A 19,247-nucleotide genomic window follows, 5' to 3' on the forward strand; every position below is an offset into this window, starting at 1 on the left:
ACACCTCACAACCATTTCTGCTGTAGTATTGTTTATGCAGCCAACTATGGGAACTTCTCACTATCCATGAGGTCCCAGTATTTGAATTTTATATTTGGTACCCATCCTAGTGGTAAACTATCAAACCTTATATCATCTAGAAGAAGCGAGGTCTAGAGTGCACTATTCATGGCCTCTAGGTCCTTTGGTATCTTGGTTGTCCTTATGATTAGTGGGCATACAATAATCTAGATATCTATCCAAAAATGTTTGCTTCATATCATTCCAAGTCCTAATAGATTGAGTGACTAATCCCATAAACCATTTCAGAGTAGACCCTTTCAATATTGAAGGAAACAGTTTGATTTTTTGAGAGTCTTCCAAATATTCATAGGTTCGGCACAAGACTTCAAACTCAAATAGAAATGTTTCAAGATCCTCACTTCGCAACCCATAAAAGTTTGGGAGGAAATATGGTGAAATGCTTTTCATTGTTGTATGGGTTTCGTCATCGGCTATAGGGAATCCAAATGAGTTATCTCCTTCCCTATTACCTCTACCACCTCCATTGTTACCTCGATTTGTTTCTCTACTACCACCTCCATTATTTCCTCTACCTCTACCTCTACCCCCTCCTCCAAATAGAGAATATTCTCCATCAAACAATTCTTCTACCATGATAGTTTCCTCAGGGTCTTTTGATTCTTCTATTAATGGCTGATGAGAAAGAGTTTCTTCCTTTCCTTCTCCTCTAGGTGATTCTACTTCTTCTACTACAATATGTTCCCTTATAGAAGTGAAGAATGCTTCTTCTCCTAGATCAGATTTAGTAGATAGTGTGGGAGAATCTTCTAATTTAGTTGCTACCCCTTGAATTCCAAGAATCCTAAGGCTAGGAGTATGAGTCTGGGATGGTGGTGTATCTTGTCTAATCCTTGAAGTAGTTGGAGTTGTAAAAATCAAACTTTTGCCCCAGCTAGAAACCTTCCCCTAGAATCTCTTGCTCTATGCATGTCATTTTTTTTTAATTTTTTTAATGATTTTTCAGTTGGGCTAATAATCCTTTTTCTGATCTTCCAGGTCACACTAGGTGCAAGAAGAGAGAATACTCAAGAAATTATTGAATTAATAACTCTCTTTTCTGATCCTCCAGATCACACTAGGTGCAAGAGGAGAGAATACTTCATGAAATTATCAATTTTTTCCCTCTTTTTTTTATGTAAGAGATCGATTTCCTAGTTACACTTCCCTGGCAACAACGCCAAAATGTTTAGTCAATTTAGTATGTCCTTAATTGCAACATTAATTATCAATCCGGGAGTCGTAAACTGATGAAGTGTGGAACACTGTATGTGCAAGAAACCTCTTCTTACTTTTATTATTTTCAAGTTTTATCTTGTTTTGGGGTTTGTCTTTGTTGGTCTCCTAAGGTGTCTAATGTAAATGGAAACCCTATTCTCAGATCTTAAGAATACTTTTATAGGGCAAGTATGGATGTAGGTTTAAGACAAGGATTATGTCTCTTATAATAATTTCCAGAACTTAGCTCTCAAAAGATCTCAAAACATCCTATTGATAAAATCAATACTTGAACAAGAAAGTAAATATGCAGCTACTTAAATCAAACAAAAGATGAAATATTGATCATGAGGTCACTGTCTCTGGTATCCATCTAATTATAGAAATAAAATCTAAGCTATTGCACTCAAAACCAAAAATTGCAGACTAATGAAAGCAAGATCAATTTACTTCACTTATAATCCGATAGCTCGCCAATTAACTTCTCGGGTTAAGCCATGGCACCAGAGATAACGTCAAATAACATTAAGAATTGATATCTAAATTACTTACTTGTAGATTAATGAAATCAAAATCAAATCACTTCACTTATAATCCGATAGCTCGCCAATTAACTTCTCGGGTTAAGCCATGGCACTGGAGATAACGTCAAATAACATGAAGAACTTGATACCTAAACTACCTACTTGCAATTTAATGAAAGAAAAATAAAATAACTTCACTTATAATCCGATAGCTCACCAATTAAATTCTTGGGTTAAGCCATGGCACCGGAGATAACGTAAAATAACATGAAGAATTTGATATCTAAACTAGATAACAACAACAAGCAAATCTTACTGAAATCAAAGCGTAACAGCTGAAATTGAAAAGCTTAAAAAGTTCAGCAGTGAAGTAAATATCATTTTAGAGAGATTTTGTTTCGGTGAAAATCACAAGGAATATCATTTTTTGACGTGTTTCATGTAAAAATTATATGAAAAGCCTTGAGAATAACCTATCCTAAAACACACTGATCAGTGTTAGTGAAAAAGTATGCAATGATGTAAAATCATGTACAGGAATAAAACGATTAACACCATGAACAAATTATGAGAGATATACAGTGGCAATAAGGGAAAATATGCATAAGGATACTTTACAAAAGAAAAAGCAAAACCTCAGCCAACAGGGGCCCTCTGCACAGCCTTTGGTCAACATGTTGTCAGCTCAGAATCACACTTCACACAGTCGTAGAAAAATATAGTTTTTATATTGCAAAACTAAGAGTGTGTCTTCTCGTTACAACAACACAATGAGAGCTAAAAAAACAGTGTCAATCCTAATGTATGAACTCGCTATTTGCATTGTAAAATGCTTTATTTATACAGGAAACTAGATAACTATTTTTTTGAGAGAAGACTTCGACAAGGGACACGTAAGCAAGGTAGAACCCATAAGTTCAGCCTCCTCGTTGTCAAAAACATTCAATCTACAAAACATGGATGTTGGATTTGCATCATGGAGATGGACTATAGATGTCAAGAGTGATCCATGAATCTAGCAACGATCTTGGATTTCTCACGTGCTGAAATAGAGACCTATTTGATGTAGGACTCCTTGTTTGACCGTCCTTTGACCTATGCCTTTCTTCATGAATTCGACTGAAAAAATAGGACCTTATCCATGTGCAAATGATTTCTGAGCTACCCACTTGCCTCATTTCACCTGTTGACACCTGTAACCTATAGAACAATAAAAGTAGTTGCGGAATTACGAGTCAGCTATGGAAAGTGGCTACATTCTGTAGCTCATAAACAAAATCTAAACAAAATAGCACACAAAAGAATATAGTTTTAAAACCACTTAAATGCACTCCTAGAATCAATATGTAACAGTATTTGATAGCTTATGAGGCACTGATGTGGGAAAAATGGAAGAGAAAAGGTCTAGGAAGTATGTAGAAGAGAGGTATTTCTGGGGCTCAACACTATCTGCGCAACAGCGCATCCCCTTAAGTGCGACCACAAACCTGATGATGGACGGGCCCTACGCGGAACCTCCTTTCTGCGTAGATTTCCTGCAACCTTGTTTATAGTCCCACGCATTCTTTCAACTGCCTGGAGCACTCATACCTTCTACAGATAGTCAGGTGGTCGCATCCCTGGTGTGAGATTGCACTTTTCCTGCTAGCCCAGGCTGCGGGCACCTTTCACATTCCTTTGCATCATGTTCCTCTATATATAGTACCTTCTATTTTTTAGTAAGGTGTAGTTGCAACCATGATAGCAGGGTCACAACTCTTTCTAATGTAGTAGTAGGACTGGACAAACTCAGTCTCATCATACTAAGCTTCTCGCAGCCCACTTGCGTGACTTCAGTTTCTAGTTTACGGATTTCTTCATCCAATGGCATACTTCCCTTCCTCAGCCGTGCCCACTCATCATCAATTCCATGAAGTTTCATGCTTCCTCACCAAAGGTCTTCTTGCAACTACCTAATTCCTTTACCGAGGTCCTCGTGTCTTGTTCCTACTGTGGGAGCCATGGTCCGGGGATTCTTTTATGTCCTTCTGGTCTCCTCTCTTCTTATCACCATTGGGATCATTTCTGTGCTCCGGCTTTTGCTTATGGTCCTATAGGCCCATCGAACCATTGGTATGCGTAGGTCCCTATCCATTCATCCCAACTGGTAAACTTTCTTCATGATCCTGCATAGTCTTATTAATGCTCCATTGTCGGGTATTTGTAGTGTGCATCATTCTTTGTACTACCACTTCGAGTCCTAATTTCTGATCCTTAGCCTAGGTTGTGCTTGCCCAGCATGCGACCGCACCAATCGACATAAGTGGGCTCACAAATTTCTTTGCCCTGGCTGCCCGGCTTGTTTTGGGCGTTGGGGACTTCCAAACCATAAATCCATCCTTCTACATTCTTGCCAGCTCCCAATGTTCTTTTGGTGCTTCTACCACCATTGTACGGCTGTCACGTGAAATGCCCAGTCCATCGCATCGTACCATTACTATTTTGGTACTGACCTTCCGGCTTTGTCTAAGAGTTCATCCCCACCTGTGTCCCCATCATATGTTGGCAGCTCCCTAGCTTCAGTCATCACGTACCACAATGATCTAATAATCATGTTGCAATTTAGCATTGAGACTTCATGGAACCGATTTTGCCAGTGTTATATTTCTTCGTTTGAATCTGAATTACAAGAACCATCGCGCTCCCATGAGATTCTCCCATCTTCATTTGGGTTTACCCTATCTTGGTCTTATGCTGTTATCTGGTAAATGCAGTTCAGCTCATCGTTGTTGTCATCTTCGCGCACAGGTTTAGTTTAGCGCACTCCTTCTGCTGGATCCAGAAGAACTACTACGTGTAGAGTCTTTTTCTCGAAAGTCATTTTTCACTTCTTCAAGGTGATGAATCCATATCCGTAGCCCAATCTATCCCTAATAAAACGGGGTAAGGGTTACTGTCATCCACAATCTCTATTACCTCAAAGTCCATCTACGTGCTTGTACCTTCAATATCCACTGTTACGCCTTGCAGTCTTCCCATGGGCACAATATTTTTTTGGTTTGTCCTCTGTAATTGAATAGGAGACCAATGTAACACGGGCCAGCCCATTCATTCCCAAGTCTGTTTTGGTAACAAGTTTGCATCTGAACCCAGGTTGAGGACTACATGATCCATCTCATATTCATCAATTTGCACCTTCGACTACATTTCCCTCCCAGTCCCCAAACCATGCTTCCCCATCTTTCGAACTACTCGTTGTTCCCCTGATCCTGTACACCTAGTGATTAGCTCTTGGAGTCCTTTAACTGCCTTATTGTCTTGTAGCAACTTCATGCATGTCCCTAAAAAGCTAGTAAGCATAGACGAATCCATTCTTGGTTTGGGTTGATCCTTACTATTTGAAGTAGAGGCCTCTTTGAAGCTCTTCTTAGCTTCCATAACCGTTTCCTTCGCACGTTCCGATTCAAACTCAGATTCTTTCGTAGGGGCCTTATGAACCCATGTATCATCCTCAGGTTTGTTTCCTTTATCTTCGCCTATAGTCGCACAACCTCTAAGCACCATATTCACGTTGGGGTCTTCTTAACGTCGTTCAGACCTCATCATTTGGATATTTTGAGGTGGAGTAGGCTATAATACCCCTTTCTCACACATCTGTGCGATCAACATTGGAAAGTCTACTGCTTCATGATCAAACTAATAACAATATGGGCAAAATATTCTAGTCAGATTCGTACAGTCTCCTGCGTAGTGATCAGGTCCTCTGCAATTGTAGCAGATTAACTGTCTGTGCCCTCGTCTGAGTTCCATTCCATCTCGTCCTTGACCTCGCTGTTGAGATCCCCCTTGTGCAATTTCTACAGCTGGATTGAGGCCTTGCGTTTCTATCTTCATTCGATAAGCTGGGGTACTATCCCTCATTAGCTCATAGCTCTGACATGTTCGCTCATTGTGACCCAATGATCTATAGAAATTATAGTATAGTTGTTGCGGAGTCTGGGTATACTTCTACAATAGGTGACAGTTTTTCGTTGTGTGTTTTCCTCCCACCTGAAAAATCACGCATCAGAGCACGGGTGTCGCACTCAACCCTGCTTGTGCCTCTAGTGTCAACAACATCACTCCCCCTCCCACTAAATAGTTTGCGAATACAGGATAGTGATCCTTGTCATGACCCTAGCCTTTACATTTTATACACCACACTTCTTCACGCTCCTCTGGCTGGGGCACCCTATCCTGCTTCAAACTTTGCATCTCCAAGCATAGGTTTTGTAGTTTCGTGTGGATTTGTTGGACTACCAACCCTGGATCCTGTATCGATGTTTCATACAACCTCATCGCTATTTCCAATGCCTCTTCCTGGGTTGAGAGCTTTTGTTGTGACACTTCCATCCTCAGGTGTGGTGTCAAAGACACCACAAACCACCTATGGTGCTGCGCATTCGTTAGTGTCATATTAGCCTCACAAATCATATTTTTCAGCCTCTGATCCAAATCCCAGGGGGTTTCACCTAGAAGCATCGCAATCTCCTTGAATCTGATGTTTGACTACATCTCCGATTTCGGCCAGCTAAATTCACTGTTCAATACAATCTGGATCTCCGCTATTTCGACATTTGGGTGATCATTTAAGTGATTTATATAACATGTCAGTGTGTGATCCTGTAGCACACTTACCAATGTGGCCTTCTTAATGTTATCATCTGTAACCCTGTGTGCTTCTGACATTGCTCTTACTATGAACCAAAACTGATATGGATCTTTGTTCCCTACTTCTATGAATACAGGCAACTTGATCGCGCTCACGGTGTGGGTGAAGATGGAGGTGAAGAAGGTGACACGAGTGGTGGCATTAGCGAGGATGATAACTGTAGAATGCACTATCTAACCAAATTGACTACACTCCTTGAAGAAACCCAAGTGTGCTCTTCGCCACTTGCTCGAGGAGGTGAAATTAAAGGACAGTTTTCTAACCCTTCGATCCCTTTGTAGATCTTTCAACTTTGCGTTGTTCAACTCATTAATGTATTCACGTCACCCTTTTTTCACATAACAACATATTAATCCAAGTATTAAAAGACTTGATGTACTTACCTCACGGTCCCTTCATACAGTTCCGAAGAGAAGGTCACGAAAAGCTCGTGGATTTCTGTATATATGAAGCGATCCAACCACCTCTTCTCGGATATCTGTGAGGTTTTGTTTTCTTATATTACGAACTCGTGGAGCTTCTGATCCAACCAATCCTCAATTTATTTCTTTGTAGGGTTCCAGCGTTCCGACATCATACATCCCTTAGGCATATCCCAGTCCTGACAACGGAACCATTTGTTGGCTCATTGGGACCTGAGGCAGGTGTGGAAATGTTTAGCCAAATAAATCCTAAAACTACCAGCCCTTTCAGCAACAGTCTGTGGAGCACGAACTGAAGTCTCACTAGAGATAGTATGGGAGGGTACTGGAACCAGGATTTTACACCCTAGGGATGTCTTAATGAGGTCTGGGAGTTTGAAAACCGATCCTACGCGTTGCGCTACTTCCACGTAATCGTCTCTTCAGAGTATCTACCTTCCCGTGGTTTGTGATGAGTGCGAGTGCAATTTACCTTTTCTCTGTTTAATATTATTATAGATCTTGAATTACTTAAGAAGGCACAATGCTTTCAGTTACCCTTTAAGATAACAGATATAGGCATAATTGTAAACCATTAACAGATGGATAAACCAGAATATAGAACAGATACGCAATATTCCAAAACCAACTTATCTTAACTAATGCTTCTTCTTTTTTCAGTTACAATCCCCTTCCTGCCCTGCACACATAGCTGCAAGGGTCTGTGCACACGGCTGCGGACTCTACCGGGCCTCTGTGCACACAGCTACGGACTCTACCGGGCCTTTGCGCACACAACTATGGAGCCTCTATCTCCTACTACAACCCTCGACTCAGACTTCCAGACTCAGAGTGACTATTGCTATTAACAGTCCATACAGTTTAGATCTTCTCCCAAACTTCCAAAAACTATCTTCTACAGCTAGAGCCTTGCTCTATTTATATATTCTCATGGTGTGTGGACCATGGGTAGGCCAACTAACTTTCTATTATTTCACCTTATTTTTGGGCAAACTACCCTTTGACTTGACTCATTACAACTCACGCTCTGTGCACTTCACAGAGCCTTTACAATACCAATATCCAAAAATTGTGGGCTTTAAGCCCTAAAACTGCTACACGAGGGACCCGCTACCCAACAACTGGTAAGATCCAGTGACCAAGGGACTTTATTGTATTCCCATTGTTCATTAGCAAGCAGACTTGTCATTAAGGCATGCAAGCCTCAAGGTACTAATAATGACTCTAGTATTTATCCCAGATAAGCTGCTAAGGTCGATGGGTCAAGACTTGTTGAAAGGTGTTCCTTAAGGAATCCCACATCAGTCAACATGAGTTTGTACAAAATGATTGGTAGTACTATAGATAAAAGATGTCATGGTCAAACAATTTTTATGATAAGGAAAACAAGGCAATGTAGGGATATGGATGGTTTATTCGTGAGGCAAAAAGATGAACTGAAAAGAAGGAAAAAATGCATGCAACTCAAAAAAGTAAACATATATGATGTCATGATGGATAAGGCAATGAATTAGTGGACTTTGATATGGATTACTAATGAGGCTTTGAAGGAGAAGTGTAGGTAAACATATCGTGACACAAAAGGTTTCTGTGTAGCGACAAATGTCACGGTATTTGTACGAATAATTATATCCTTCAATATTTAATGATGCATGTTTTATTATGATTTCTGGAGATCATATTTTCGTGGACTTGGATTGCCGCTTACCTGTAAAATCTCTTAGTACAAATCTCGCATGAAAATTGTGAGAGCTTTTTGGAAGACATACAATGCAAGTATGAATGTTAGCAATGGAATAAAATAAAATGGTTTTTTTTTACCTGATGCCTTTGCATGCATGTCCCATTGAAGTAACACCAAGAAATAAAGTTAGCAAAAAATGTTTTCAATTGTTATGAAATTTCCATTTCCAATTAATTTTAATTTTTTTTAAATTGTTTATTTTTTTTTATTTAAAAAAAAAAATAATAAATGTTTTGATTTTTTTAATTGTTTTGATTTTTTTTTTTTTACATGCAAACTATATTTATTAATGAATAGTTTGAAAACATTTCTCAACCCAGTTGTTGGCTTATATGGGCTTGACCTAGGTTTGGAAGAATTATTTAGCCAAGCAAATCCCGCAGCTACCGGCCCTTTCGGCAACAACCCGTGAAGCGCGGACTAAGGTCTCACCCGAGGTAGCAGGGGAGGGTGTTGGAACTAGGTTTCTGCACCCTGGGGATGTCTTAGATGTGGTTTGGGGCTGACGCGCTGTTCTGCAGCCTTGCGCTACACCAGATCCTCATAGATAGTAATACCCTTATTGCAGTTATTACAGATGGAATCACTTATTACTGGTTTGATCTAGTTAAAATAGTCTTTAAGCAAACATTTATTACTTTTGGTTACTTCACACATCAAGATTAATCCAGTTCACATGAATTCAACCATAGAAAATGTAGAAATCGTAACAACTCATTTATCATAAAAGAGTACATTCACAATCAACACAAAATTTAGAAGAAACTTATCTTTATTATCAATCTTCAACAATACATCCAGATCCACTATGTGCACTCAGCTGCAGGGGTTCGCACACACAGCTGCAGACTTTCTAGGCCTTCGTGCACATAGCTGTAGAGCCTCTCCCTTCTACCCTAATCCCTTGATTCAGACTTACAACTGCTCTTCGACTATTCACCCATTACATAATAGGATCAAAAATCCAAAACTGAACTGCTTGTCCTTCATAGAGTCTCTCTCTATTTAAACTTTCCCTTGGCCCACGATCCCACCACGGGTACACTCTATTACTATTTCTTTACAATATTTTCGGGCGGACTACCCTTTGGCTCAAACTCCTATAGCTCACGCTCCGCACTTTCCGGGGAGTCTTTTATCCTAATATTACCCAAAATTCCAAGCTTCGCACCCCATACTCGTTTCACAGTGCTGTCACTACCCGACGGTCACCCAACACAATCATCATGACTCATCTTGAGTCACTGAGCTGGTGCATCCATATTTGCATGGAGATCAGTCAACAACTTCTGTGCATCGCTAGTATTAGCAGCAAAGTCTTCCATCATGTGCTGCATCCGTTGCACCTGTGGTACCGATATTTCTGCCTCTATCTTGGTTGTCTCCATCCTAGCACATCCGGCGTTCGTGTGTGCTACCTTATGCTCTATGGTGGTTGAAACTACAAATGCCTCATCCAACAATGGCTGGATACGAGCTTTCACGACTTCCTTCTGTCTCGCGACTTCTGCTTGGATTTTCATGTCCTGCACCTCCCTCATCTTATCCAACTATTGCAGGATAGAAACATTCTATGCAGTTCCCCGGACCTGATCGTAGGCGTGCTGAAGTTCCTGAGCCTCTGCTTCCAACCTGCAGAGTGTGGGATCTTCCTAAAGGACAATGAGCATATCAATCGACTAAGTTAGCAACTCAGTGCTTTCTTCAAGTGACCGTGCAATCATTGCGCACCCCATATCAATAATATTCTTGCACTGTACTATGACATCTGGGGGCATTGGTGGTGGGACCTACAATTTCAACTCGACGATCTGCACGGTGAGTTCGAGCTGCAGCCGTGCAGCCTCTTCTTTTGTCCTTTAGAACTCCATAGCCAACATATGAATATGTGCTTCAACAGGTAAGTGCCCTGTAATATCTAACTCCTGATCACCCAAACAAGCTTCGACTTCTACGTTTTCCATCTACTATTTTTGTGTGACTACTTCATCACGTTGGAGTCGTAGCTATTCAATATTAATTTTCTACTCTTGGAGTATCTGGTTGACGTGGCTCACCCTTGCATGAAGTTCGATTGTGATGCTATCGTGGAGTTGTCGCAAACTATCATTTGCGAGTGCAGCTACATTTAGTCGCAATCTAGTAAGGCTTTCTAGTATTTCGCGTTCTTCCGGTTGGTTGCTGACCAACACGCCGACCGAGAGCAGAGTAGACTGAGCAACCTGGACTTTGAGCAATGGTTCTGTAGCTACCATACTAGAGGCTGTTGTAGAAATTCTAGGGCCTACCTACACAATTCTTGATCCTAATTCACGTAAATATGTCCGGAGCTCCCCCAACACAATGTGTTGCTCCAACATAGCCTCATCTACTGCCTCCCAAGTAGCTTCCCAAACGATGTTTTCGATGTCATTTAGACTGCCCTCTGTTAGGGTGGTAAGTTCACTATCTACCTTAGATGTTTTTGCTTTCTTTCATACCTTTGGTCACTCAGGTGTGGCTAAGCGCTTTAGTGGGGTACCCGTAGTAGTGGATGGCATATTCTTTGTAGCCAGCTGAGCAGTTTCCTTCTGAGTGCCTTTGTCCATTGTGAATGTTTGCACGTCTGGTACTAGTTTTCCCATTACTGCGAGTTTTTCCTCTCACACTGCCTTAACCTCTAAAGCATACTGTTCATTCCTCTTTTGTTGTGCGACGCACTTGGCTACCTCTTTTTGCTTCTGAATAGCGCCGCCGTCCCATTCCACTATTGTGGGCCAAGCCTTGACAATATTGTGAACAACATCATTAGTGACAATGAAATGAAGAGGGGTCCATGTCTGGGCTAGGTACTTCTACGCCTGGATGTAGACAAGATGGATATCTACTTTGAATTCCGCAATGTGCTTCATATTCTCATAAACTTCACTTGCTAAGTGTGGTAATGCATTGATGAACTGACGCACAATCATGTCCATCAATACCCAAGAGATATTAATCCCCTAAATTCTTCATGCATCCTTGGTTGTCCAGAGGGACGCATACTACATGGCTTTTGGCCATTCTGGGTTAAAATAGGAAATTGGCGGTCTTTAGGCAACTTAGTAGTGACTAGCATGAGGGACAGTAGTAGCCACACATAATAGAATGGCTTGCCTTCTTTCTGGACTTCACGACAATTAGCTAAAAATTCTTCACTAAGAAACTATGACCAATTGAATCATACACCAGTGGCACATTCTTCAAACAACAGGATAACTACGGCAGAGACCTCAGAGCTCCGACATTTCCTCATCACGTTTTTGGCTAGCAACTGACTGGCCACCTGGACTGCGTTGTAGTAGATATTGTCAATGATGTACCCTTGCATTCCCTTAGTGAGCTTATACGTCTTCTTTAGTCATTCTATCATTCCCACATCATTACTTTTGGCTGTAATTTCCCTAGGGTTCCATCTGGTGCAGGGTAGATGCAAGACTCGGTGAACAAGTTCTGCTATGATACAGATGAGTTTACCGACCCATAGTGTATCTTCATGCACTAGACAGAGCAATTTCTTGATGACTAACATAGTAATAGCGGGCTAGAGAAAGTGTAGAATTGCCAGGAGACAAAGTAATCTAGCTTCGTCCAACTTTCACAACCACTCCTTTGGCTTTAGAGTGGTCACCATGCCTTCTAACATATCGTCCATTAAGGCATCTGTCACTAGATGGGGAATTTTTTTTCGATCTGCAAGGTCACAATCGTTGAATTTCATCGTGGCAACACGACCAACTACCGAATTTTCTACTGGGACATCCTTCGGAAGAGAGGGGGTAGTGATTATACCGCTGAATTCATCCAAGTTTTTGGGTACCTTGTTCGTTCCCTTACTTGGAGGCATATACTTGGGTCTTTGCACCAGCTGTATAGGGTCTTCCTCACAGATGTCCTCTTCGATCATCGTGGGAGACTCATTGTTTCTTCCTAGTTATCGATGATAATAGTTTTACCTTTTTTCCTTCATTGTGGACTTGCCAACCTACAGGTGTCGTGGTGAACACCAAACTGATTCTGGGAGTGGAGGTTTCTTCTTGGTCTTCGGCGTCCATGGGAATTTATAGTTTTTTGCTTCCTGCAACGACTCTGGCTGTGGACTATCAGTAGTAGGCCTTTCATCTTTCAATATGACATCTTTGTATTATTGTGGTAATGCCAGAAACCATGGACTATTTTCAACTTCCTCGTTGATCATGGCGTTGGTAATATGGGCTGATTTTCTTTGCAGACAGTACGACATGGTGGTGTGACCTTTGCACTGTTTATATATCGATTCAACCCAAAAACTAGCAGCTTGTTCTAGTGATAGCTCATAAATGTGATTTGGATAGTTATTATTTTTCCTTAATGGCTTGCCGCTTACTTCAAGGTTCTTTAAATTCACCATCATACCATAAGCAGTATCTTTGAAAGTTACTTTCCATCTTTCCTTTGCAGTTGCGAATCCCCAAGGTCGCATATGCAGTTTCTCCAGGGGGCTAGTGGTCGTATCGCACCATTGTATAGCAGCCTGTTTTATAGTTGTGCACCCTCTTCCAACTACTTTGGGTGCTGGGACTAAACCCTTGATGGATATTCAAAAGGGTGAATCCTTCCCACAGGTCCCCCAGTTCCTCACTGACCCGGGTTGTGAGCATCTTAGATGTCCTCCTACTTCCATCACGAAATTATGGTGTGCATGCCCCTGTGGCTTCTGGTGCAGCCCTATCAAGGTAGGAAAGCTAGCCATGTTGGTTTCCTTAAGCCATTCCTTTTAGTCATCTAGAGCGGCTACTTCTAATTGAAGTTTCTTGATGGCTTTGTCCAACTTCATACTGTGGTCATGGATTCGGGCCTTAGTTTGTTCCAACTCATCAAGTCGTCATTTTGCATGCTGAATGACAACCCAAAATTGTTGAACTGTGTCACGGACGCCATCTCTGGTGGGAGAATCTATGCCTATAGTGTCCGATTAAGCCGTATGGGGGAAGGTTCCCTCTAGCCTGATGATCCTATGGTCCATTATGGTCTGTTTGAAGTGTCGATCATCCGCCATACACCTGTATTCTTCGTGGATATCTTCCAATTTGGAGACAAAAATTCCTCGTGTATCTAAGCTTCCCTGATCCTTCTATCGGTGTGTGCACCCTATCTACTAATGCACTGGGTTGTTCCTATACTACACATGTGCCCTAGTCTTCAGTGGTCATGTCTTGCTATTTCAAGTGGTGTCTTTGTTCACATCATGCCGATTGAGTCACCTTATTATAGTTGAGTGTTGTAACTCCCTGCAATCGATTTTGCTAGCACTCCGTCTCCTCCTCAGAATCAATAGTGTAGATACTCTCACATTCCCATGAGGTTATTCTATTGTCGTTGTAATGCATATAACCGTGGTTCGGTGCCATTATCTCATAAATAGAATCTAGTTCATCATTATTTTCCTTGTCGTGGATGGGTTTTGTTTAGTGCTCACCTTCGAAATCAGTCTAGGTCATTACACCATCGATATCCACCATCACCCCTTACAATCGGCCCATTGGTAAGATTTTTTGTTGGTTAGCAATCTGTAGTTGAATCAGGGACCATTGCAGTATGGGCTTGCCTATATGTTCCCAAGTTTTCTTAGGTAGTATATTTTCATCTGAACCTAAATCTAGGATGACTTGATCCATCTCATAATCTCCTATTTGCGCCATCATTCTCATTTCTCGTCCAGTGTGAATAGCATGTTGTCCTATCCTTTGGACCACCTTGGGTTCGCTGAAATTGGCGCTCTTGGTAATCAACTCCTGTATCCCTTGGATAGCCTTCTGATTCCATAGTAATTTCATGCATGCGTCAAGAAAGGAGGTGATCATGTAGGGGTCCATTTTGGCTTCCATTTGGTCCTTCTCATCTGATGTAGTTGCTTTCGTGAAGCTCAACTAATCTTCATTTGGCCCTACCCTTTATTGCTTTAGTTCAATAGTATGGTTCCCCATAGGCGGGCCGCCTCGCGCCCCTCCTGTGTTCCCTCCTTCTATTATGTTATTCCTTCACACCATATTTATATTAATGTCTTCTTCGCGGGGTTCCACGCACATCATTTGGACATTCTAGGTTGTTGGAGGTTGAAGCACCCATTTCTCGTTTAATTGGGCAAGCAATGTTGGACAATCTACCAATTCATGATCGAATTGTTCACAATAAGGACATGAGATTCTAGTTGGGTTCGTGCACTCATGAGCATAGTGTCCTTGTTCACCACAATTATAATAAGTTATCTATCCGTGACCTCGGCCAGGTCCCCATCCTCTTCCCTGACAATGTCCTTGAAATCCTTCCCGTGTTTTAGCCTATACCCTATAGGCTGGGGTCTGTTCCATCATTAAGTGCCAACTTCAACATGTTCACTCATCGTGTCCTACTGATCGATAAAAATTGCAATATAACTGTTGTGAGGTTTGGGTATACTTTTGTAATAGATGGCAGTTATCTGTTGCATGTTTCCCTCGCACCTGGCCAATCGCGCACCAGAGTGAAGGCATGGCATTTTGTCCTGTCTAGACTTCCACTTTTAATGGCATCGGGCCTCCTCCCACCAGATACTTCCAGTTGTACCCCTGATCAAGGCATTCTTCCTTGCTTCAAGCTTTGTACTTTAAACTTAAATTCTGAAGTTGCGCCTAGAGTTGCTGAACTCCCAACCCTAGGTCTGGAATCGGGGTCGTGTATAACCTCATAGACGTCTCTAGTGCCTCGACCTGGGTTGAGATATTATGTTGTGACAAAGCCATCCTTAGAGGGGATATTAACGACACCACAAACCACGCACAATGTTGTCCGTCAGTCAACGTCATATTAGCTTCGTAAATATTACTCTTTAATCTTTGGTCCAGATCCCATGGGGTTTCACCAGGCAACATTTCTATTTCCTTGAACCCAATGATCGATTGGTTCTCAGACTTTGGTTGGCCAAACTCATTATTAAGTGCATCCTATATAGTTGCTAGTCCTTCATTCGGATGGTCAGTTGACTATTTTATCTACCATGTCATCGCGCGTTCCTAGAGTGCACTAACCAGCGTAGCCTTCTTGATGTTTTTATCCATTATACTTTGCATGTCCCATACAAATTTTATCACAAACTAGAACTGGCTTGGATCTTCATTCCCTATACCTTGAAACGTCGATAACTTGACTACAGTTGCCATCCGTATTCTAGGAGGTGGTGGAAGAGGTGGTGAGGGTTGAGGTGGTGTGGGCAGACATGATTTGGGTGATGGGGGTGATGTCATAGATGGAGGTGGTATTGGCAAAAAGTGTTCTGTAATCGACCAGACTGCACTTCTAGTCTACAAACTAGTGAGGTCTTCCTCGCTTTCCTCCGAGATAGAAATTATAGGATTGTTCCCTGCTCCTCCTGTTCCTCGGTAACCTCTTCCACTCCGTGTTACCCCAGACATTAATGTATACGCATAATCTATTTTTCGCACAACAACATCTTAATCCAAGTATTTAATGACTTTATGTACCAACCCCGCGGTCATTGGAGAAATTGTCTTTCTGCTTTGTTGTAGCTTACAATGGTATCTATTGTGAATTCAGTGATAAATCCTCCAATGATTCAATCTACCTAGTGATCGATTGTATGCACGAGTTTGTATTCAGTGGCTTCTAGTCTACACACCAATTCTAGGGTCCACACTATTGGCTGGTCTAATCTGCACCTTCACATGCTATCAACTAACTTTGCGATCCACTCATACAATTGTATTGGGAATGTTACAAAGAAGATCTCATGTATGTCCGTGAAGATATAGCAATCCAGCCACTGTTCCTCTGATATCTACGAGTTCCTATTTTCCTGAACCGTGAACTCCTGGAGTTTTAGATCCCACCAATCTTCGAGCTAATTCTTTGTAGGATTCTAGTGTTCCCACATTAGACACCCCTTAAGAAGATCCTAGTCCCGACAATGGAACCATTTATTGGCTTATATGGGCTTGACCCAGCTTCGGAAGAATGACTTAGCCAAACAAATCCTGTAGCTACCAGCCCTTTCGACAACCACCCACGGAACGTAGACTGAGGTCTCACCTGAGGTAGCAGGGGAGGGTGTTGGAACCAGGTTTCCGCACCCTGGAGATGTCTTGGATGTGGTTTGGGGCTCGCGTGTTGTTCTACAGCCTCGTGCTACACCACATCCGCACAGATCAGAATACCCTTATCACGCTTATTATAGATGGCATCACTTATAACTGGTTTGATCTAGTTAAAATGGTCTTTATGAAAACATTTATTACTTTTGGTTACTTCACGCATCAAGATTAATCCAGTTGACATGAACTCAACCGTAGCAAATGTAGAAATCATAACAGCTCATTTATCATAAAAGAGTATAGTCACAATCAACACAGCATTTAGAAGAAACTTACCTTTATTATCAATCTTCAACAACACATCCAGATCCACCCTGTGCACTCAGTTGTAGGCGTCCGTGCACACAACTATGGACTTTCAGGCCTCTGCGCACACTGCTGCGGAGCCTCTACCTTCTACCTAACTCCCTCAACTTGGACTTACAACTGCTCTTCGACTATTCACCCATTACATCATAGGATCAAAAATCCAAAACTGAACTTCCTTTCCCTCATAGAGCATCGCTCTATTAATACTTTCCCTTAACCCATGATCCCACTGCGAGCCGACTCTATTAATATTTCTTTACAATATTTTCGAGCAGACTACCCTTTGAATCAACCTCCTGTATCTCGCGCTCCATGCTTTTCGTGGAGTCTTTTATCCTAATATTACCCAAAATTCTAGGCTTCGTACCCCATACTCGTTTCGTGGGGTTGTTGCTACCCAACACTAGTTAAATCATCTAACCAACTGAAATTTTTATCTCACCCAACCAAATTTTTTCAAAAGGGATGGATATCAACATAGTGACAATGAGTACTGATGGTAGAATGATAGTATCTCCCTCTTGAGAATAATGGCTAATGGCAGAATGATAGTATCTCCCTTTTGAGAATAATGGTAGAATTGCAGTGGCTCCCCTATGACAACAATAAAAATAGAAAATCAAAGTCAAGTGTGCTTACCAGAGTTCCTATAAACTTTAAGAATTAAGAAATGATATATATCTATAGCCTTGACGCTTGCAAGGAATTGTAGGTCTAGTGATCAAGTCCAAGATAGGCAGTAGTAATTCTAGAATTGACGTCCTTTAAAAGTTTGTCTGGATTCCTAGTTAGAAGGAGACACGTTGTAAGAATAAAGCGTTTGTTCATCACTAGTGGTGACCTAAAAGGAGAGAGCCTACCCCTATAGAATGGTATTTCTCTACCAGTTCTGTCTCTAGTTCCTTTTCAGAGGGAGCCATTTGGTATTTGATGCCTTCACCTGCAAACCTACCACCACTTCGTTGTCACCCACGTTTGTTACCAGGATGAGGTAGAAGTAATGGTTTCCATTGATGGTGAAACTCACTCCTCCTTCCTTGACACACATTGTTTTAATTTCACTATCATGGTTGTGGCTATTTGATTGTAAATTTCTCTTAGCTAATAATTCTTCTAAATGTGCAACATGCTTCGCATCATAGCTGTTGCAGTCAAGGATATCATCTAAGTCTACTGGGCACCAGACTTTATATATAATGCATGCTAATGAATTGATATTCAGAATATCCCCTTTTAAATCCTCTAGGACCATTGACTGCAAAATGCCTTCGTATTCCTCAACAATCAAATCAACCTTATTGAGGAGAATGACATCCGCAAATGCAATCTGCAAATATGCTTCAGGAAGTTCACTACCCTCCCGCTGTTCAATGAGATGCAAGAGAAGATTTTTGGCATCTACTATAGTGATGATGGAATTCATAAGAATAGAAGATTCATGCTCATCGTCTAGCCAAAGAAGAATTTATTTTTTAAATTTTACACCGGCATTTTCAAGCCCTATTGTCTCCAGTAGGATATAATCAAATTGTTTTCATTTGGCCATGAGCTCTTGAGGCACTTGAACAAAGCTATGTTTGACAGTGCAACATGCACAATGATTGGGAAGCTCCAAACACCCATCTACCACTTTGTGCATCTTCCACAGGACTCCAACCCTAGATCTCGATCTCACTATCACACTCACTACTTCTAAATGGTAAGAGAGTAAATGATTATTACTTGCATTCCTATATGGAAAACATAATTTCTAAACAATTGAAGCAAAGCGATACATTAAACTTCACAGTCTTCAGATGGGAAATTAGATCCATTTAAACTCTGAGTTATGATGGAATAGGTAATCGAGATCTTGGGGAGAGAGATCATAGGAAATCATGTGAAATCGGTAGGAGATCACAGGAAATCAACATTTCCTTTTCCTATTTTGATCCGACTATCCAGTGAAGTTGGACGAACAAATGTCAAGAGGCATTTGATGACTTGAAGAATAGGATGGTTACAGGACCAATACTGAAGTTGCCTGACTTCAAGAGATCATTTGAGGTACACACTGATGCTTCAAATTTTTCCATAGGAGGGATTCTTATGCAGGATGGGCATCCGATGGCGTATGAGAGTTGGAAGTTGCAGGAT

The 19,247-nt window shown here is 41.3% G+C and overlaps 1 pseudogene; it reads right to left on the reverse strand.

Moving 5' to 3' along the window:
• Positions 1 to 18,006: 18,006 nt before the first annotated feature.
• On the reverse strand, positions 18,007 to 18,750 carry LOC149158688 (uncharacterized; annotated as a pseudogene).
• Between the last annotated feature and the right edge of the window lie 497 nt (positions 18,751 to 19,247).

Source organism: Pinus tabuliformis, chromosome 5_2 (genome assembly GCF_031772625.1).
Source record: "Pinus tabuliformis cultivar Carrire ecotype Pingquan chromosome 5_2, CPIR1, whole genome shotgun sequence".
Taxonomy (NCBI): Eukaryota; Viridiplantae; Streptophyta; class Pinopsida; order Pinales; family Pinaceae; genus Pinus; species Pinus tabuliformis.